Here is a 23,431-nt window from a genome sequence, read left to right on the forward strand (position 1 = left end):
TTTTTCTTATTAACTTGTAGGTATACTTTATATATGCAGAATAATTTTTTCTGATATACATATTACTATATACCATTTGCCACTAAGTAGTATGATACAAAGAAATGCTCTTTTCAATCTTTACATTATCAATCTTTTTCTGCCCAATACCAGGTCTTAAATATGTTTACCTTTAGTACTTTAGTACTTGTTACACATTTTATAATTTCATCATTTTTGCTTAAGCATTTGATATATCTAAAATTTACTGTGGTCTATGGAGTTAGAAAATATATTTTTTATATTTTTAGTAAAATAAATGACAAATTATATTTAATACTTAACATGATGTCTCTTATAAAGAAAAAACCGTTTTGCTTCAAAATTTGCCCCCATTGATGTTTTAGAAATTTTTAGCCATGGGGCACCTGCGTGGCTCAGTCAGTTAAGTGTCTGACTCTTGGTCTCAACACAGGTCATGATCTCAACGGTTGTGAGTTCAAGCCCCGCATCAGGCTCTCCACACTGACAGTGCAAAACCTGTTTGGGATTCTCTCTTTCCCTGCCCCTCCCCAAATTGCACATGCATTCTCTCTGTCGAAATAAATAAATAAACTTAAAAAAAAATAAATTTTTAGTCACTGTCAATGTAAGTAAGATATATGAGGAAAAATAGGATGGGGCGCCTGTGTGGCTCAGTTGGTTAACGGTCCGTCTTTGGCTTAGGTCATGATCTCGCCATCCCGAGTTCGAGCCTCAGGTCAGGCTCTGTGCTGACAGCTTAGAGCCTGGAGCCTGTTTCAGATTCTGTGTCTTCCTCTCTTTCTGTCTCTCCTGCACTCACACGGTCTCTCTCTCTCAAAAAATAAATAAAAACATTAAAAAAATAGGATATGTGGCTGTCTCTCCCAGGAAATTGACAAATTATCAGGGAGATAATAAAAATGGAAATAGTGTTATGGTAATTATGGTAATTGTGAAATTCTAATGAAGGCCAGATGAAGGGCAACTTTGGGGAAAAGTGAGAATTAAACCGAGCTTCAGAGAATGAGTAGCGTTTGGTAAGGTGGAAAGGAAGAGAAAGGGCGTGAAGGTCAAAAGGAAGGCAACAGCATGATGTCACAGCAGCAAGGAGACAAAGCTGAGCCACAGCAGCGCCTTGAGCTGGACAGGAAAAGAAAATGAAATTCACAAAGGGATGGGTTGCAGTTGATGGTGAGCAGCGAATCTGGTCTCTCTTCACATTTATATTCAGCTTTCAATAGAATTTGACAATTTTTTAAAGATTAGGCCAACCATTGTTCTAAACTAGGGAAAACAAAGGGGAAAATATAACTTGAACGTGGTGCCAACAATTTGTATAATTCATCCCTGTTTTCATTTACACTTTCATTCATCGATTCCATCAGTTTTCCAACCACGAAGCATTTTTTATTCTTTCAGGGAAGAAACATGCTTTGGGTCCCTCTGACATAACATCCCTCCTTCTGTACCAGTACTTGCTGGAAACCACTGGTGGGTCATGAGAAAATCCATCAGTTGGGTATCACCTGGGCATCTAAGCAATAAGAAACAGAATCACGGTAGGTGACATTTCTTGAACGCTTATGTGCCAGACACCGTTTTAACCATTTTTACTTATTTCATCCACACAACAACTCTCACAACATCTTATTTCGCATCTTAGGAAACTGAGACCCAGAGCTATTAAGGAAATTGCCCCAAACTCCTGGCTACAAAATAGTGAAGATAGATTCAAACTTAGGCAGCTGGACTCCAGAGTCTGTGCTATTGAGTATTAAATCCATTCTACCTTGAATTTACCGGAACGATGGAGAGAGACCACAACTCTGACCTAGGATAATTTAACATTGATAGCTCTTCTCCTAGAACACACAGACTAACCCAGTAGAGAACACAGAAAAGTGAAAACGATCGCAGAACAGGTGACTGATTTTATGGTTTTTAAGGCAAACATAATGCAGGAGTTCAGATGAAGGAGTTACGATACCATTTTTTATTGGTTTAAATAAGCTATGCATGCCCAGCCAGTTTAACAATATATCATCCTGTCGATTTGGTTGTTTTTCTGCTCCATTTACTCCAAAATGAACACGAGCAGGATTTTTGGTTATTCATACTTCTCTGGGACTCTGAATATAATTATTTGGCCATTTCACAAAGCTTTATCTTTTTTTTTTTTTAACATATCCTTTAGATAAAACCTCAGAGCTTGTTGAAATCATCTCCGTGTTATCTAGCTGGGAAGTCAGAGGATGCCTGGCAGGTGTAGCAATGAGACTAGTTCCCAGTTCCCTCTCAGCCATCCTGCCCCACAGCACTAACAATTCGTCAGGTACAGTGGCTATCTGTAGGGTCAATGCTATATAAACCCACCCCCAGAAACTATCCAGTTGGACCCCACCTAGATAAAAGTAATACTAGAGTGAGCAATCAGAAATACAATCCGAATGGTCAGTGGTGGTCCTGCCCTATGGATGGCCGAAGACTGACTCCCATGCAAGAGCCGAAGGCCTAGATTAATGGTGGACCACAACCAGCCCTCTAATGCACTTTGCTTAGCTCTTCATAGTTTAAATGAATTCACAATGAATGAATAAAATACTAAAATGTAAATATTTAGAGATTTTGATGAACTATCTCATTTTTCAATTTCTTGTAAAAAAATCAGAAGAACTGGCAACCATAGTCCATGTTTCTTCATGGCAAGAATTCACTATAGCGGACTTGAAGCTACACGATTAGATGGGACCTTGCTTTCTCTGTGTTGAGGGCCTGTTTCATCCCAGTTAAATGTCTGGCCCTGGTTGGCATTTGTTTTGAACACTCATCTGGAGCGTTGGGAAGAATGATACCTAATCTTCACATCCTCTCCAACGGTTGTTTTTTTTTTTTTGTTTTATGTTTTTTGTTTTTTTTATGGCTACATACTCAATTATAACCGTGTCAAAGTGGATGGCTGAACTATGGCTCATGCATGCAGCGAGCGGCGAACAACCATCATATGTGTTTATGTTTCCATTCATAATTGTGTTTAGTCTTTTATTTCGAAACATAAATCAAAGCCCTTCAGGAGGGCTTCTCTTTCAATCGATGTGATTGATGCAAGAAATTGTATGTGAACTACCCAGTTCCCTGGGGGGAAATTCAAACACTCCCACAATGTGCAAAGAACACTCATGCTTCCTAATACTAACAATCCGAAAAGAAACACCGTATTAACAAAGAGAAAAATCTTTTAATTAAAACACGGTGTAGAGGCTGTACCCAACAACTGGAAAAGCATCTAGATCGAAGGAAGGCCCAATGTAATTAAATGTTATCCTGAGATAAAGAAAAGCAAAAGCATGTCTTGTTAACATATGGGTATCATTGTATATTGTTGAAACCACTGTTCTTTTAATTAAATATAATAGACTTTCAGGCAAAATTCACATGACAAGGTTTTCACATGTTTAGCCACCTGGTAAAACCTTATCTGTCAAAGCCACATCAAGCAACTTCTGTGAGGCATGGAAACAAAACTCCATCTCTTCTTTGTAGCTATGATGATCTCAATCTTTGGTGGTTGTGTCTATTTTACTGAATTGCGATTATTAGTAGCAGTAGATTGTGAGCTATTTGATAAAGCTTTTTTATGTTCTCACACAGCATGTCTGTCCAATGGGGAAAAAAAAGACTAATATTATTGAAAGAATATGTGGAATAATAAACAAGTGAATGAATATGAAATAGCTAAGCATTAGGCACATTTTGGGAGGCAACTGTATAGCTGTGAAAACAGCCCTGTCTGTAATCAGAATACTTAACACTGAATTTGGGGTCCAGTACCTACAGCTTTGAGACACTGACCAAGGGATTTTGCAGATGGACAGCTGTACTTCCTAACTTATTTGCGTGGCAGGGCTATTGTGAACATCTCATGGTGTATTGCCTGTAAAAGTAACTTGAAATTGATAGGTACTCATCAAGTATATGAGCTCCTAGAGAGGAAGAATTCCATCATTTTGGAAATGGGTAACAATCATTTCCATTCGTTTTAACAGCTCTTCTGGCTAAAACTTGAAAATATGGCCAATAACTTTCTCATTTTTATATTTGTCACTGGGGCCCTCACAACAGAGACTTTCCTCAGTGTTAATATTGTTTCCATGGGTTCCACTGTAAAAAACCAAGATGGCGGTGTATGTTTCCAGTCAGTCCGAATTGAAGTTAGATTCTTGGTGGGCACTGGGGATGGAAACTAAGAATTTTGAAGACAGTGGGGAGAAAGTTGCCAAGGGATCCCAATTAAAGAATACAAAAGAAATCTAAGCAAAGTTCTTGCCAATTATAATAGAAGAGATGGAGAATATATGTAGGGGTTGAGAATGATGTGCTAAAATCCTTGTTTATCCACATAAAGCACGTGACCTTGGAGCCTCAATATTCTCATGTGTGAATTGGGAATGAGGATAAATAGGCTTTCAGGTGTCAGGTATTAAATGACAACCTATCTAGAGCATCTGGCGCAACATCTGGCACATTCTTTCCGGAGGAAGGGTTCGGTCTCCCTGTGTATGCTGAAAACACAGTGCTAGATTGGCAGTCACTGTTTAGCCTGAGGGAAGATTTAATGTTGCTTTTCACGTGGGATGCAGCCCCGGCAGTCTTCAAGGGAAGTTATTGCATCTGGCCCCAGAAGCAGAGCTGACATTTTTGACAGGGCCTTAAGTGCAGCTCTCCCTGGGGTGTCATAACCGAGATAAGATGGGGCAGGTGGCAGTAATTGGCATCACATCCACTCAGGGATTGGATGTAACCTGGATTACCGTGGAATTTTTTTTTTCTTAAGAGAGACTTCTATGAATCTTAGCCAGTTCTAAACCCTTTGATAATTATTTCTATCATCAATTACACAGCTGAAGGTTGAAAGGAAAGGCTGTATTTTCTTAAGAATAAGCAGGCTTTGCCCTCCAGCTCCCAGAGAGAGCAGTGTGGTGTTAACAGCTACCAGTCTGCCATCACTGTTTTGCTGCTCAGACCTACAAACCAGTGCACAGACCCACAGGATGCCACCCTGTTTCCTGATACACTCCATGTAACCTCGATGACTCTGGGTTCCCCGGACACACCATGTTCTTTCCTATCCTCGTACCTTGCTGCTTGTGACTCTTCAACTTTAAAAAAAAAAAAAAAAAAAAAAAATTCTACCGTCTTTCCCACTTCCAATAACATGTGTCTTTAGGAGGCAGCAAAGGCTAAACTTAGAACCTAGGGCACATGGCTTATCTTTCCTAGTCCTCAGATTTGTTATGTGCAAAATGGGAGCAAAACCTAGCACATGGGGTCAAGGTCAGGGTCCAAGATAATATGGCAACACAGAGTGTGGCAGAAGTAACCATGAAAAAGCCCTGCTCTGCTCCTTGAGACTAATAACAGCATATTGTTGCATTTCTTTTAAGTAGGCTTCATGCCCAGTGTGGAACCCAATGTGGGGCTCGAACTCACAAACCCTGAGATCAAGACCCGAGCTGAGATCAAGAGTCAGATGCCTAAACAACTGAGGCAGCCAGGTGTCCCCACACTGTTGCATTTTTTAAAAAGAGAAAAAATTATAGATGATAGACGACAGATAGATAGGTAGATAGATAGATGGATGGATAGATACCAAAAGCAATACTTGGAAATGCAAACTTTGCTGATGGTTTGACCAAATGATATGGTTACTTTGCTCAGCATCATTCACCTTCAACAGAGGTTATTTTGTAGCTCTATCTGAAAGCCTAGTTATATTCTGAGTGGAAAAAGAAAAGGATATAACATTTATAAAGAAATAGGATCAAATAAACAGTAATCATTTTTAAAAAATTTTTAATGTGTATTTTCGAGAGAGAGGGAGAGCATGTGTGCACAGGCACATGAGTGGGGGAGGGGAAGAAAGGGGACAGAGGATCCAAAGCAGGATCTATGCTGACAGCAGTGAGCCCAATGTGGGGCTTGAACTCACGAACCACAAGATCATGACCTGAGCTGAAGTCAGACACTCAACCGACTGAGCCACCCAGGCACACCAACATTAATTATTTTTGAAGGTCTGCCCCCGTATTAGTTAGGGTTCTCCAGAGTCAGAACCAATAGGAGATGTGTGTGAGTGAGTGAGTGTGTGTGTGTGTGTGTGTGTGTGTACAAAATTTATCATAAGGTACTGGCTCATGAGATTATAGAAACTAAAAAGTCCCTTGATGTGCCATCCAGGAGGCTAGCAGAGTCTGTGACACAGCTCAGAGGCCCAAGATGTAGAGAGATGATGCTATGAGTTCTAGACTGGGTCTGAAGACCTGAGAGCCAGGAGCATGAGGACAGGAGATTAATGTCCCAGCTTCAACAGTGAAGTGAATTCAACCTTCACCTTTTTGTTCTCTGTTCAGGCCCTCAGTGGATTGGGTGATGCCCACCCACGCTGGGGAGGGCCATCTGCTCTACTCGGCTCATAATTTAAATGCTAATCACTTCCAGAAACACCATCGCACACACACACACACACGCACACACACCTAATAATAATGTTTAACCAGCTATTTGGCATTGCTTGGCCCAGTTGACACATAAAATTAGCCATCAAAGTCACCAAAGGCTTAGGCCAGGCATCTGTGAAGAGTAAGGGACTTGTGTAAGCACCTGTACTCTGCTTCTGGAGATGAGGTCAACTCATCCTCACTCAGGGAGACAGGAGACAGGGCTTCTTCAAAGGACTTCCTCCTCTCACCTCACATGAAAAATCATTGGTTTAACCAGTATTTATTAAGCATCTACTTTGTATCAGGTAGTGGCAAGCAAAGAAGACAAGAAGATGAGAGTCCCTGCTTTCATACACATTACACCTTAATGTTGGTGTAATGCTGATTTATGCATTGTATCCATGAAAGAAGTATATATGAAGCTATGAAAAAAGTATAGAAAGGTCTATTGTAGACTGGGATGGGGACTAGAAAAAGCCTCTGGATTCTTTAGGAACAAAGAACTGACTTTCTAGTAAGGCAAAGTGAGTATTCTCTCTCTCTCTCTCTCCTTTTCTTTTTAGTTATAAAAGAGAAAACATGCAAACTTCCCATTTGAAAGAAATCTTAGATGATAAGGCTTCACTTACTACTTCCTGTGAGCAGAGTCCAGAAATAATAAAATCATAGTCCTGGTGAAATTGGGCTTGGCTCAGCCGTCCTCAGAGAGCAGGGAATGAATATTCAGATCTGGAAGCTACAATAGATTTTGGTTGTTGTCGAGAAGATAGGGAAGCAGAAGAATACATATTTAATGATAATCCCTTATAGATAAGCAGAAGCCTTTTTTCTAAATTATTAATAAAGATAACAATTGGAGTAATAATAATGATGATAATAGGGCTATTAACCATGTGCCAGTTCCTGTTTGAGGCACATCCTGTGCAGAACATCATTTCACGCTGTTAACAGTCTGTTTTATTCACTTAAGTATCCAAAGGGCTTTGTCTACAGAGCCATGAAAAACTGTGAATTCCTTCCGGTAGGTACAACTCTCAGAGAAGCTAAATGAGAGGGGAGCTTGGCAGGGAGATGGTCAGTGGGTGGCGGATGGTGTCGTGGTTCCAGGTAAGGCCACAGGAGACAGGATTCAGGCAGCTCCAGGTGTAGAAGGTAGGCCACAGGTCAGAGAGTGACCTTAGTTCTAGCACAAATATGAATTAATCTGTTTAGTCTTCCATTCAACAACAAAAAAATGTTTTGGCATCAAACATATGTTAATGATGATGCATCAGTGAGTAATTTCCATTAATACTTAGAGCATGATTACCACGGACAAAGATTCTGGGAATCAGAGAAGGAGGGTCTAGTCTCTGGTCATCTAGTGACGCCCACATGGTCCCAAAACTGGGAGGGTGTAGCCCATAGGCCAGGTAGGTACACTTTTTGATATAATCCAAATCTTGTCTTGCACACAGGAACAGTGAGGCCTGACAAAGGGCAATAACTTACTCGAATCTAGTGGCGAAGTCACCATCCAAATCTAGTTGCTAGCCGCCTGGACTACTGCACTTTCAATGTGCTAAGCTACCTTGTGTCAGAGATCAGCTCGACACTTGGTCAGCTGCTTCTTCGAAGGTTGAAATTGGGCTCAATCCCCCACTGATCACAACTCCACCAAGACATGCGGAAAATGCACCCCCCCACACACACAGTGTGATAAATAGAACTAGGCAAGGGAGTGTGCATGACTCAATACAAATCATCTCCACTTTTTGAAAAGCAAGTCAGAGCCTGGGCTTGTCCCTTTAAAAGAGGCAAAAGCATTTTCTCTACAAAAAAAAAAAAAAAAAAAAGTGATTATCAGCTTGAGGTCAGGCTGCTTTTCAAGGGTCCCTTTCTCCCTCACATGTGAACTTTCTCATTAAGAAACTCACAAACACCCACGGAAAGGAAAGAAGCCTACTTAGATTTATTTTCCTTTTATGAAGCATGAGGTTTATGAATTGCGTACTTCCTATCAGTTTTTAAGTCTGTTTTACGAAGGCAAAAGGACTACCCGCAGAGTCATGGGATAGTTTCTCCCAAACGCCAAGCAAACAGTTCAAGCTTTAAGCAGCAGAATATGAAACGGAGTACTCCACCAGCCATCCGAATGAACTGGGTTTCAATCCTGGTCTCCTGGAACCTTGGGCAAGAACCATGGCCTCTCTAGGCTTTGGTTTCCTCCTCTGTAAAAAGACGAGCTCCCATGTTCCTTGCTGCTCTACCCTTTCGCAAGTATTAAATTAAGAACCTGCATAAAGTAGATGAGATTACACCAAGGCACAGCAGGACATAGCATCTCTGGACTGGAGAGTCAAGGTTCACAGAAAGAGGTTATTGTCAGTGGCCTTCCCAACCCAGCCAAGGGCCAGAGGATCCTTGACGGGAAATTACAGTCTCATTCTCAGGCTGTTTTCCTAGGAATCCTCATCCTATCTAAGTACATAAAAGGGGCTTTTTCAGAAGTTAATATTTGCATACCTCAAGTCTAACATTTCCCACCAAAATGGAACATTTTGTACCTGCACAAACACTTTACAAAAAGGTTTTTTAAAAGCCTCAAATTTATAAATGAGAAGTACAAGATATAATTTGTATCATTTTTAGGGACAAAAGTAAAGGAAGATGTGAGTGGTCTAAATGAATCACATCAGAAATAGAATATGTCATATTCTATATATAATACAAAATATAATATGTAGAAGTTTGAATGTTAAAGAAGCCCTTTAACAGGCTTCATCTCATTTGCAATCACCTTTTTTAAAGTTTCAAATTAACATAGAGCCAAATTCACTTTTTGTGTGAGTATGGTTCTCTGCACTGTGACACGTGCATAGTAAGCACACAGACAGATTCGTGCGGTCGCCACGCCAGTCAGGATACAGAACGGTTTCATTCCTCTCAATAACTCCATAGGCTATTCCCTTGTAGTTACCCCCTTTCCCCACACCTGACCCCTAACAACCAACTGATGTGGTTTCTGTCACTACAGTAATTTTTTCTTTGGGAATAATATACATATGCTATCATGAGTTATATGACTTTTTTGAAACTGACTTCTTTCACTCACCTGTGGGATTCCTTCAAGCGGTTGTGTCTATAACTATTTTTATTATTGGTAAATAGTATTCCATCATATGGATGTACCCCAGTTTGCTAATCTATTAAACCGCTGAGGAACATTTGGGTTGTTTACGGTTTAGGCCAATTATGAATACAGCTGCTATAAACTCTCATGCATAAAGTTTTGTGTGAACATAAGTTTTTATTTCTCTGGGGGTACATGCTTAAGAATGGATCAACCTGTGTATGTAGCTTTAACTTCATGATGAACTGTTAAACTGTCTTCCAGAGTGGCTGTACCATTCACGGGCATCTTTGAATGAGTACGTACATTAAACTGTCATGGGTTTTTCTTAATGGCTCTACTTGTCTCTTGGGTCAACTCCACCCTCTTCCTCAACCCTTCCCCAAACATAGCCAAACCACCAGATCTTCACATCCCCCAAACCCCGTGGTACCTTTCACATTTAGGCCTCTGTTTCCTCTGCCTGAAATGGACAACCTCCCTGGAAAACTTAGTATTTCTAAAACACAGTTTGGGGGGCGCCTGGGTAGCTCAGTCAGTTAAGCCTCCAACACTTGTTATCATCTCAGGTCAAGACCTCACAATTCATGAGATCCAGCCCCGTGTCAGTCACAGTTCGTGAGATCGAGCCCCATGTCAGGCTCTGCACTGAGTGTGGAGTGGAGCCTGCTTGGGTTTCTCTTTCTCCCTCTGCCCCACCCCCTCAAAATATATAAGTAAACTTTAAAAAATTAAAAATAAACAAACACAGTTGGGGCTGAAACTGTAAGTCTTCCTTAACCTTCATTCAAGCAGAAGGATGCTTTATGAGTTGTTCCCTAATCATGTTTCCGCCACCAAATTCTGACTGTCAACAAGGCAGGAACAGAGTTATGTTCTAACTTCAGTCATTCATTCACACATTCAGCAAGTATTTATTGAGTATCTCCCAAGTTCCAGTTCTGAGACTAGAGCTCACCCAGTGTCTGGCACAAGATACGCAGTCATATGTATCCTGGGAGCATGGCCTAAATGACATGGTCAAGGACGTACCTGCTTTAAAAATTAAAAACTGGATCTATCAATTACTCATTCAGTTATCTCTCATTAAACCACACCACACCCAGGGGCTAATGCATGATTTTAAAACTTTTAGAGGGAAAGAGCTATTATATTAATCTTTACATCACATGAGCTGACACAAAGGTGTTCAGAAAATATTTGTTGGCGTGCATTGACTTGGTTAGTGGAAACTGTACTTTACAGTGGTATATTTGCCATTTGATACAAAATCACGCTGTTTTTCCAAATATTTTATTGGACAATAAAGTTTTTGTTTTTATATTGAAAGGGTTAGTCCCACAAAAATTATGTCTCCTCATCAGAGTCAAGGTTTCCTTAAACATAAAGTAAAACCTATTCTCTCATTTCATATTTCATGCAGTAAGCGTATTTCCTCTATGGCAGCTCATTTTCTTTGGCACCTGAGATTAGCTTAAATAATTGACTAGAGTCTGCAACAGCAGTCTGTGATGTCTGTGCTGGTACCTAGGTAATAAAGCCTTGTGGTAATTCAGTCATTTTGTTCAAATAGCTGCCTGTTTAAATAAATACCTATTAAACCTGTTGTTTGACTATTGTATCATTTATTCATCAAACACTCACTGAGTGCCAGCACCTAGTATGCTGCACCTAGGTGCTGGCACTGTAGTGACAAATAACACAATGTCCTGAACATGCTGAATAAGGACACTGCGTAATCTAGGAGCGATACGGACAAAATGGTTACCAGATGAATGCCTTCTGCAGAAATTTGAACGCTATCATCTACCTCTATATTGTTGTCTGTATTCGTTGGTTTCAGGTTCAACAAATTCAAATCCCTTACGGTTTCTTAAAGACTTCCAATGAAGAATGTCAGAGTTAGCCAACATTCCCACATTTTTCAGGGACTCTCTGAATCTAAGTATGATTCATGTTTTTCGAAAGCACTTATAGCATGAAGTTAAACATAAGCAGGAATGTTTTAAGGCAGCATATTCTTAAATTGTTTATGTTACAAATTGGCTTCTCCAGATACCTAGAATATTAGACATTCTCTCTGTCCCTTTCATTAGTTACGTCCAAACAAGTGTCTATAGTAAGTAGGTCAATATGTACAACAACAACCACCACCATCTCTTTCCACATGGAAAGCATCATCTAAAGTGGAAAATTGACAGGAAAATGTGATTATATGACAGGAGTACAAAGAAAAGGGGCATTAGCTTTGTTTTCAGGAAGGGAGTCAGGAATGACTTTACAGAGGAAAAGACACTTAAATGAATCTTGGAAGATCATTAGGTGTTTATCAGAGAGACACAGGACTAGAAGTATTTACAAGGAGAAGATAGGAGTTAGAAATGTCCTGGGTATTTTGAGGAAATTCAAAAATCTTTGAGTATTTAATGATGCCTAGATGAGCTGATAGAATCTATTACCAGTAGAATATATGGAATCTTTCTCTGTTTTTTCCATTGATGCATTTGAAGCACCCTGAAGGGTAACTGACTCCCAGTGGGTGCTCAGTAAGTGTTTGTTAAATGAGAAGCAAGGGGTGTTGGCAAGCAGAAGGCAAATAATGTTGAGGTAGAACTGGAACTAGAGGTCAGAAAGGAGTCGATTTCTAGGAGAGGGTCTGGTGGTCATGGATGTAGGAGTCATTAGATCTTGGAGAGTAGGATTCAGGAACACATTGAAACCATTCATGTTCCCATCTTCCCTACAAACAACTTCATATCCAATACCTAGGCCCTTGCCTGACACATGTAAGAACTCAATCAATATTTGTTGAATGCAATAGAGCTTTTCTTCCCAAATGTGATGGGTACTTTTCACCCACTCAGTCTTAGAGACAAAGTGAAGGGAACAAGCCATAAATTGTCTAACATGCTTGTTCCACAATTTTAATTTTTCTTTCTCCAGAAGGAGGAAAAAGAAACAATAAAACAGGAATAATTCCATATGTATATCATCAATTCATTTTTGATGAAGTCTCTAAGAATATACAATGGGGGAAGAATAGTCTCTTTAATATATAGTGCTGGGGAAACTGGTATACATATGCAAAAGAATGAAATTGGACTCCTAACTTACACCATACACAAAAATCAACTCAAAACGTATTAAAATTGAATATAAGACCTGAAGAAAATAGGGGGAAAACTCCTGGACATTGGTCCTGACAATCATTTTTTGGATTTGACCCCAAAGATCAAATCAAAAGTAACAAAAGCAAAAATAAACAAATGGGACCACATCAAACAAAACCTTCTGCAAACAAAAGGAAATCATCAACAAAATGAAAAAACAGACTATGGAAGACAATATTCACAAACAGTATATTCGATGGGGGTTAATACCCAACATATGCAAGAGACTCACACAACTCAATGGCAAAAAAACCCAAATACCCCAACTGAAAAATAATAGGCAAAGGATCCGAATAGACATTTTTCCAAAGAAGCCCTACAAATAGCCCACGGGTACCTGAAAAAGTGCTAAATGTCTCTAATCATCAGGGAAATGGAAGTCAAAACCACAATGAGGTATTATCTGATACCTGCTAGGATGTCTATTATCACAAAGACAGTAAACAACAAATGCTGATGTGGAGTTGGAGACAAGGGAAGGCTTGTATACTATTGGTGGGAATATCAACTAGTAGAGCCAACAGGAAACCAGTATGAAAGTGTCTTAAGAAATTACAAACAGAACTACCATATAATCCATCAATCCCACTGCTGGGTATATATTCAAAGGAAATGAAATTACCATCTCTAACAGAAATCTACATCCACATGTTCATTGCAGCATTATTCACAATAACCAAGGTATGGAAACAACTTAAGTATACATTGATGGGTGAGTGGACAAAAAAAAAATGTTACATAGAATGATTGATGATAGATAGATAATAGAGATATTAAAATATTTTTAAATATATATAGGAACTATGGGAAGATCAAAGAGTAAGAGGACCCTAAGCTTACCTCCTACCATGGATACAACTAGATAACACACACACATCAGCATAAATGACCCAGAAAACGACCTAAATACTGGCAGAACAAGGTCCACAACTAAAGGTATAGAAGAGGCCACATCAAAGAAGGTGGGAAGGGCAGAGACACAGTGGGAATCAAAACAGACCACAGCTATCCAGGGTGGGAGGAAGTCACAGGTATGGAAAAGGGCGATTAACAGACTATCACACTGGCGAGTCCATATGGGAAAGATGAATCTTCACAACATTTGGCAGTAAAAGCAAAAGGAGCTGAATTTGTGAATTTTTACAACCAGAGGGACTTAAAGCTTGGAATTTTAAAAGTCAGCAGGCTGGGTTCTAGGAGAGCCTGGAGTGCAATAGGAAGCTGAGTCCCCGCCCTTAGAGAGACAGCATGACAAACAGCCCATGGAGATACTGCATAGAAGCAGCGGTTTGAAAGTGCCAGGAGCATACAGGAGGGAGAGTTATGTGCTCATCTCAGAGTGTGCCTCTACGGAAGACCCCTCCATGAATAAAGGGGCTGGCAGGTGCCATCTGCCTCCCCTAGCCCCTAGCATAAACACACAGCCACCTGTGCCAAGCAGCAAGGCACTCGCATTCACTACCCAACTTGCTTACACCAAGCCTTCCCCCTGCACTTCAGAAGCTCTATCTTTCCTGGTCATGCTTGGCTTAGTCCTGGTGCAGCAGGTCCACTCCCCCAGAAAACCAGTGCAAATCTTGCCCATACTGCATCTCCCAGCTCCTAGGTTTTGCAGGGTCTTGGTACCAGCAGTGGCAGCGGTGGCGAGGCCAATGGGCCTCGTGGAAGCCAAAGGTACACCTTGTTAAGACTGCACACCAGCCTATGTGGCCCAGGTCATGGAGGAGTCAATGGGTATCATTTTGCAAGCAGACCAGCATGCACCTTATTAAAACTGCAAACTTCACTTGGCCAGGAAGCAAACACTGCCCACAAAAGGCAGGGAGAGCCTCTGCAGATGACCGGACTGAAGGAAAAAGCAGCCAGGGTAAAATAGCAGGCACGCACATCACACATAGGAGACACTCCTAAAGTGCCAGGTTCTGGTGAACAGGGAACACAGCTGGGCACTATTGGACCTCCTCTTTATAAGGTCATTACTTTCAAGAGCAGAAGATGTAGCTGATTTTCGTAACACACAGAAACAGATACAGTTAGTTACACAAAATGAGACAGAGGAATATGTCCCAAATGAAAGAACAGGACAATACCACAGTGAGAGACCTAAGTGAAACAGATGTAAATAATATGTTGGATAGAGAATTTAAAATAATGATCATAAAGATACTCACTAGGCTTGATAAAAAAGTGGAGGACATCAGTGAGACCCTTAACAAGGAGATAAAAAAAGAGCCAGTCAGAGATGAGGAACACAATAAATGAAATTAAAAATATATCAGATAAAATAAATAGCAGGCTAGAGGAATCGGAGGACTGAATTAGTGACCTGGAAGACAGAGTAATGGAAAATAATCAGGCTGAACAGGTGAGAGGAAAAAATTACGCAAAATAAAAGTAGACTTAGGGAACTCAGCAACTCCATCAACAGAAATAACATTTGCATTATAGGAATCCCAGAAGAAGAGAGAGAAAAGGGGGCAGAAAATTTATTTGAAGGACTAATATGAAAATTTCCTTAATATGGGGAGGGAAACAGCTATCCAGATCCAGGAGGTACAGAGATTCCCCAACAAAATCCACCCAAGGAAGTCCACACCAAGACACATATAATTAAAATGGTAAAAAAGTAGTAATAAAGAGAGAATTTTTGAAGCAGCAAGAGAAAAGAAGACAGTTACATACAAGGGAAACCCCATACGGCTATCTGCACATTTGTCAGCAGAAACTTTGCAGGCCAGAAGGGAGTGGCATGATATATCATAGGGCCAAAAGGAAATGCAGCCAAGAATATTCTATCCAGCAAGACTATCATTCAGAATAGAAGGAGAGATAAAGAGTTTCTCAGACAAACTGGGGCACATAGGCGGCTCAGTCAGTTAAGCATCTGACTTCGGCTGGGCCATGATCTCACGGTCCGTGAGTTCGAGCCCCATGTCGGGCTCTGTGCTGACAGCTCAGAGCCTGAAGCCTGCTTCAATTCTGTGTCTCCCTCTCTCTCTGCCCCTCCCCAGCTCATGCTCTGTCTGTCTCTCTCTAATAAGTAAACATTAAAAAAAGGTTTCTCAGACAAACAAAAGCTAAAGGAGTTCGTGACCACTAAACCAGCCCTACAAGAAATGTTAGAAGAGACTCTTCAAGTGGAAAGGAAAGATCATAAGTATGAGTATGGAAAGTAGGAAACACAAAAGCAGTAAAAAATAAGTATATGTATAAAAATCAGTCAAGGGTTCACACATACACACATACACACAAATGTAAAATAACATCATATACCTGAAATATGGGATAGAGGGGAATAAAGAACAGGCTCAAATTTAAGCAACCATCAACTTAATACACACTTCTATGTGAAGATGATGTTATATACATACCTAATGGTAACCACAAATCAAAAACCAGTAATAGGTATGCCAAAAATAAAGAGAAAGGAATCCTAGCATATCACTAAAGAAAGCCAGAAAACCATGGAAGAGAGCAAGAGGAGGATCAGAGAAAAACTATAAAAACAACCACAAAACAAGTAACAAAATGGCAATAAATACATATCTATCAATAATTACTTTGAATGTAAATGGACTAAGTGCTCCAATCAAAAGACATAGAGTGACAGAATGGATATAAAAACAAGACCCATCTATATGCTGCTTACAAGAGACTCATTTCAGACCTAAAGACACATGCAGATTGAAAGTGAAGGAATGGAGAAACATTTATCATGCAAATGGATATTAAAAGAAAGCCAGCGTAGCAATATTTATATCAGACAAAATAGACTTTAAAACCAAGACTATAACAGGCAAAGAAAGTCACTATTTAATGAAGGGAAAAATCCAACAAGATATAACAATTGTAAATATTTATGCCCCCAACATAAGGAAACCCAAATACATGAAATAGTTAATAACAAACATAAACAAACAAACTGATAGGAAGACAGTAATAGGAGGGGACTTTAACATCCCACTTACATTAATGGACAAATCACCCAAACAGAAAATCAACAAGGAAAGAATGGCTTTGAATGACACAATAGACCAGATGGACTTAACAGATACATTCAGAATATTCCATCATAAAACAGCAGAACGCACATTCTTTTCAAGTGCACATGGAACATTCTCCAGAGTAGATTACATATTAGGATACAAAACAAATCTCAAGAAATTCAAAACGATCATACTATGCATGTTTTCTGACCACAATGCTATGAAACAAAATCAACCACAAGAAAAAATCTGGAAACAGCACAAATACATGGAGGTTAAATAACATGCTACTAAACAATGAATAGGTCAACCAAAAAATCAAAGAATAAACCAAAAATTAAATTGAGACAAATGAAATGAAAATACAAGGGTCCAAAATCTCTGGAATTCGACAAAAGCTGATATAAGAGGGAAGATTATACAATGCAGGCTCACCTCAAGAAGCAAGAAAAATCTCAAATAAACAACCTAACCTTATACCTAAAGGAGGTAGGAAAAAAAGAACAAATAAACCAGTAGAAGGAAGGAAATAATAAAGATTAAAGCAGAAATAAATTATTAGAAACTTATAAAACATTAGAACAGATTAATGAAACCAGGAGCTGGTTCTTTGAAAAGATCAAGAAAATTGATAAACCTCTAGCCAGACTTATAAAAAAAAAAGAAAAAGAAAAAGAAAAAAAAAGAGGACTCAAATAAAATCAGAAATGACAGAGGATAAATTACCAACATCACAGAAATATTAGTGACTGTAAGAGAATATTATGAAAATTATATGCCAACAAATTGGACAACCTAGAAGAATAGATTAAAATCCTAGAAACAAATATCTTCCTAAAACTGAAGCAAGAAGAAAGAGAAAATGTGAGCAGACCAATCACCAGCCATGAAATTGATCAGTAATCGAAAAAGTCCCAACAAATAAAAGTCCAGGGCCAGATGGCTTCACAGGAAAATTCTACCAAACATTTAAGGAAGAGTTAATACCCATTCTTCTCAAATTATTCCAAAAAAATCCAAAAGGAAGGAAAACTTCCAAATTTATTCCATAAGACAAGCATTATCCTAATACCAAAACTCAATAAAGACACCACAACAAAAAGAACTACAGACCAATATATCTGATGAATATTAGATGCAAAAATCCCTAAAAAACTAGCAAACCAAATCCAACAATGCATTACAAAAAAAAATCATTCACCACAATCAAATGGGATTTGTTCCCCGATTGAAAGGGTGTCTCAATATTTGCAAATTAATCAAGGGGATACATCTCATCAACAAGAGAAAGGACAAAACTACATGATTATTATTTCAACAGATGTAGAAAAAGCATATGACAAAGTACAACAACCATTCATGATTTTAAAAAAAACCTCTGCAAAGTAGATCTACAGGGAATATATCTCAACAAAATAAAGGCGTTATATGAAAAACCCACTGCCAACATCATACTCAATGGGGAAAAACTGAGATCTTTTCTTTTAAGGTTGGGAATAACACAAGGATGTCCATTTATACAACATAGTACTCAAAGTCCTAGCAACAGCAATTAGACAACAAAAAGAAATAAAAGGAACTCAAATTGGTAAGAAGGAAGTAAAACTCTCACTATTTGCAGATGACATGATACTCTATGCAGAAAACCCTAAAGATGCTACCAAAAAACTACTAGAACTGATAAATGAATTCAGTAAGATTTACTGAAGTAAGGATACAAAATCAATATACAGAAATCTGTTGCTTTTCTATATACTAATAATGGAACAGCAGAAAGAGAAATGAAGGAAACAATCCCATTTTCAATTGCACCAAAAGTAATAAAATATCTAGGAATAAACTTAACCAAAGAAGTGAAAGACCTGTACCCAAAAGCTATAAAACATTGATGAAAGAAATTGAAGACAGCACAAAGAAATGGAAAGACACTCCATGTTCATAGATTGGAAGAACAAATATTGTTAAAATGTATATACTACCCAAAGCAATCTACAGATTTAATGCAATCCCTGTCAAAATACCAACAGCATTTTTCACAGAACTGGAACAAACCATCCTAAAATTGGAACCACAAAAGACCCTGAATAGTCAAAGTAGTCTTGAGAAAGAACAAAAGCATAAGTATCACAATCCCAGATATCAGGATATACTACAAACTGTAGTTATCAAAACAGTATGGTACTGTCACAAAAATAGACATATAGATTAATAGAAAAGAACAGAAAATCCAGAAATGAACCCACAGTTATATGGTTAATTAATCTTCCACAAAGGAGGCAAGAATATCCGATGAGAAAACGACAGTGTCTTCAACAAATGGCAGTGGGAAACCTCAACAACCACATACAAAAGAGTGAACATGGACCACTTTCTCATACCATACACACACAAAAAAACTCAAAATGGATTAAAGACCTAAATGTGAGACCTGAAACCATAAAAATCTAGGAAGAGAGCACAGGTAGTAATCTCTCTGTCAGTGTTCATAGCAACATCTTTCTACATGTGTCTTCTGAGGCAAGGGAAACAAAAGCAAAAATTAACTATTGGGACTACCCCAAAATAAGAAGCTTTTGTACAGCAAAGGAAGCAACTAACAAAGGCTAAAAAAAAAAAAAAAAAAAAGACCTACTGAATGGCAGAAGATATTAGCAAATGACATAACTGGTAAAGGGTTAGTATCCAAAATATACAAAGACCTCATACAACTCAACACCAAAAACACACACAAAAATAATCTATAAAATAGGCAGAAGACATGAACAGACATTTCTCTAATGAAGACACCTAGATGGCCAACAGACACACGAGAAGATGTTCATCATCACTTATCAGGCAAATCAAACGCAAATCGAAACCACAATGAGATATCACTGCACACCGGTCAGAAGGGCTAAAATAAAAAACTCAGTAAACAGAAAATGTTGGTTAGGATGTGAAAAGAAAGGAACACTTGTGCACTGTTGGTGGGAATGCAAACTGGTGCAGCTACTGTGGAAAACAGTATAAAGGTCCCTCAAAAATAGACTACACTACAATCCAGGAATTTCACTACAGGATATTTGCCCAAAGAATACAAAAACACTAATTTGAAGGGATATATGCACCTCTATGTTTATTGCAGCATTATTTATAATAGCTAAATTATGGAAGCAGTCCAAATGTCCGCTGATAGATTAATAAAGAGATGTGGTATGTAAGTGTGTGTGTGTGTGTGTGTGTGTGTGTGTGTGTATAATGCAGCCATAAAAAAGAACGAAATCTTGCCATTTGCAACAACATGGATAGAGCTAGAGTATAATGCTAAGTGAAATAAACCTGTCCAAGAAAGATAAATACCGTATGATTTCACTCATATGTGGAATTTAAGAAACACAACAATCGAACAAAGGGAAAAAAAAAGAGAGAGAAAGAAAACAAAATATAGACTCTTAACTGTAGAGAAGAAACAGATGGTCACCAGAGGGGAGGTGGGTGGGGGACTGGGGGAAATAAGTGAAGGAAATTACGACTACATTTTCACGAGGAGCACTAAGCTATACATGGAACTGTTGAATCACTGTATTGTACGCCTGAAGCTGACATAACACTGTGTGTTAACTACACTATAATTAAATTTTTAAAAACTAAAAACTAGGGGCACCTGCGTGGCTCAGTCAGTTAAGCGACCAGCTCTTGGTTTCAGCTCAACTGATGATCTCACAGTTTGTGAGTTCGAGCCCAGGATCGGGTTCTACGCTGACAGCACAGAGCCTACTTGGGGTTCTTTCTCTCCTCTTTCTCTGCCCTTCCCCTACTCATGCTCTCTCGCTCGCTCTCTCTCTCTCTCTCTCATTTTAAAGAAACATTTTAAATAAATAAATAATTAAATCAATAAATAAATACTAAATATATATTATATATAAATATATAGAGAGAAAATGTATATATAATGGAATATTATTAAGTCTTAATCAAAAAGGAAATTATGTCATTTGCAGCAACACGGATGAGCCTGGAGGGCACTATGCCAAGTGCAATAAGCCAGACTGGGGAGGGAGGGGAATAGGGAGAGGTTGGTAAAAAGCTACAACTTTCAGTTATAAGATGAATAAGGTCTGAGGACCTGATGTATAACATGGTGACTATAGTTGATACTAATAATGTACTATATAACTGAAATTTGCTAAAAGAATAGAACTTAAGCGCTCTCTTTATCTCCCTCTCTCACGTTCTCTCTCTCTCTCTCTCTCTCTCACACACACACACACACACACACACACAAACCAGGGGCAGGGGGAGATGAAAAATATGTGAAGTTATGGATATGTTAATTAACTCAATGGAGAAAATCCTTTCACGATGTATATATACATCAAATCATGCTGTATACTTTAAATATATTACGATCTTATTTGTCAATTATACTTCAATAAAGCTGGCAAAAAAAATAAGTAGAAACAAATCTTACTGGCCTCAGGTAAGTCAACTCTGGGACTGTATCTCATAATTGTCTGCATGTCTTAGAGGAGGGAAATTTCTCCTCTTTGACGATTTCATCATTTGGCATTCATCTCTGGTGATATTAGCTCCAGAATTTCTGCCTAGGCATGGCTTAGGAGGGTCAGAGATGCACTGAGAGCCAGCTTGTATTGGGAATTTTGCTAGCCAGGAAAGCTGCTAGCCAGTTGTGAACTACAACCATCCCCGAAATCAGCCAGAATGGGAGTATTCACAGGACAAAGTTCAACAAATGCCACAGAGCCAGGTTGCTTTTGTTTGCTGAGAGCCAGTTCATACCAAATGGAAAATTGATCAGAAGTTACATTTTCATTAAAAACAAAAAGTTTCTTTTACAGTATATGCTTTCCTTTTTTTGTTGTTGTTGTTGTTCCTTATCAAATTTTTATTTAAGTTCTAGTTAGTTAACATGCAGTGTAATATTGGTTTCCGGAGAATTCAGTGATTCTTCACTTACATACAACACCCAGTGCTCAACATAACAAGTGCCCTCTGTCTCTGGGTCCCAGGATCCCCTGGCCCTTGCGGGTAGGGACTAATTCAGCACAAGGTAACATGCGCTAATGCTATTTGTGAAATATATTGGGTTATTCCAAATGACTAATGGATTTGTTTGGGTTTTGTTTTTTGGCTTAAATTTTGAACCAAAATCCTAGAGCCAGCTGATACTATTTAATAATCTGCAGATACAATAATGGCATATCAATAAATGGAGGGTCCTCCTTATTACATATGCTAGATTATAGACGATGTAAAATATTCAACCTTCCCCCTCCTTTGTTTGACTTTGTATTTTGCTACATGTTTTCTTCATTTTTAATCAATAAATTGTCAAAAAAAATACCCATCACCAATCTAGCCCATCCCCCACCCACCTCCATCCATTAACCTTTACTTTGTTCTCTATTGCTAAGAGTCTCTTACAGTTTGTTTCCTTCTCTCTTTTTTCTTTTTACTTCTCCCCACCCCCCCCCATATGTTCATCTGTTTTATTTCTTAAATTCCATATATGAGTGAAATCATATAATATTTGCCTTTCTCTAACTTATTTTGCTTAGCATGATACACTCTAGCTCCATACATGTATTGCAAATGGCAAGATTTCATTCTTTTTGATGGCTGAGTAATATTCCATTAGATAGATGGATAGATGGATAGATAGATATCTCTATCTATCTCTCTATTCATCAGTCTTTATCCATTCATTAGTCAAGGGACATTTGGGTTCTCTCCATCCATTGGCTGTTGTTGAAAATGCTGCTAACATTGGGGTACATGTACCCCTTTGAGTCTGTATTTTTGTAACCTTTGGCTAAATACCTAGTACTGCAATTGCTGGATTATAGGGTAGTTCTATCTTTTAACTTTTTGAGGAACCTCCATAAGGTTTTCCAACAGTGGCTGCACCAGTTTGCATTCCCACCAACAACATAAGAGAGTTCCCCTTTCTCCCCATCCTCTCCAACATCTGTTGTTTCCTATGTTGTTAATTTTAGCCATTCTGACAAGTATGAGGTGGTATCATATTGTGGTTTTGATTTGTATTTACCTGATGGTAAGTGATATTGAGCATCATTTCATGTGTCTGTTAGCCATCTGGATGTCTTCTTTGGAAAAATGTCTATTCATGTCTTCTGCCCATTTCTTCAGTTGATTATTTGTTTTTTGGGTGTGGAGTTTGATAAGTTCTCTATAGATTTTGGATACTAACCCTTTTTGGGTATGTCTTTTGCAAATATTTTCTCCTATGTATGTATATATGCACATAAATATATGTGTGTGTGTATATATATGTATATATACATATATATGTGTATGTGTGTATATATATATGTGTATGTGTATGTGTATGTATGTGTGTATATATATACATATATATATATATATATATATGTATATAAATATGCCTTTTAGTTTTGTTGGTTGTTTCCTTCATTGTGCAGAAGTTTTTATCTGATCAAGTCCAAATAGTTTATTTTTGCTTTTGTTTCCCTTGCCTCCAGAGACGTGTCTTATAAGAGGTCGCTGTGGCTGGGGTCAAAGAGGTTGCTGCCTGTGTTTTCCTCTAGGATTTTAATGGTTTCCTGTCTCACATTTAGGTCTTTCATCCATTTTGAATTTATTTTTGTGTATGGTGTAAGAAAGTGGTCCTGTTTCATTTCT

This window comes from Panthera tigris, chromosome F2 (assembly GCF_018350195.1).
Source record: "Panthera tigris isolate Pti1 chromosome F2, P.tigris_Pti1_mat1.1, whole genome shotgun sequence".
Taxonomy (NCBI): domain Eukaryota; kingdom Metazoa; phylum Chordata; class Mammalia; order Carnivora; family Felidae; genus Panthera; species Panthera tigris.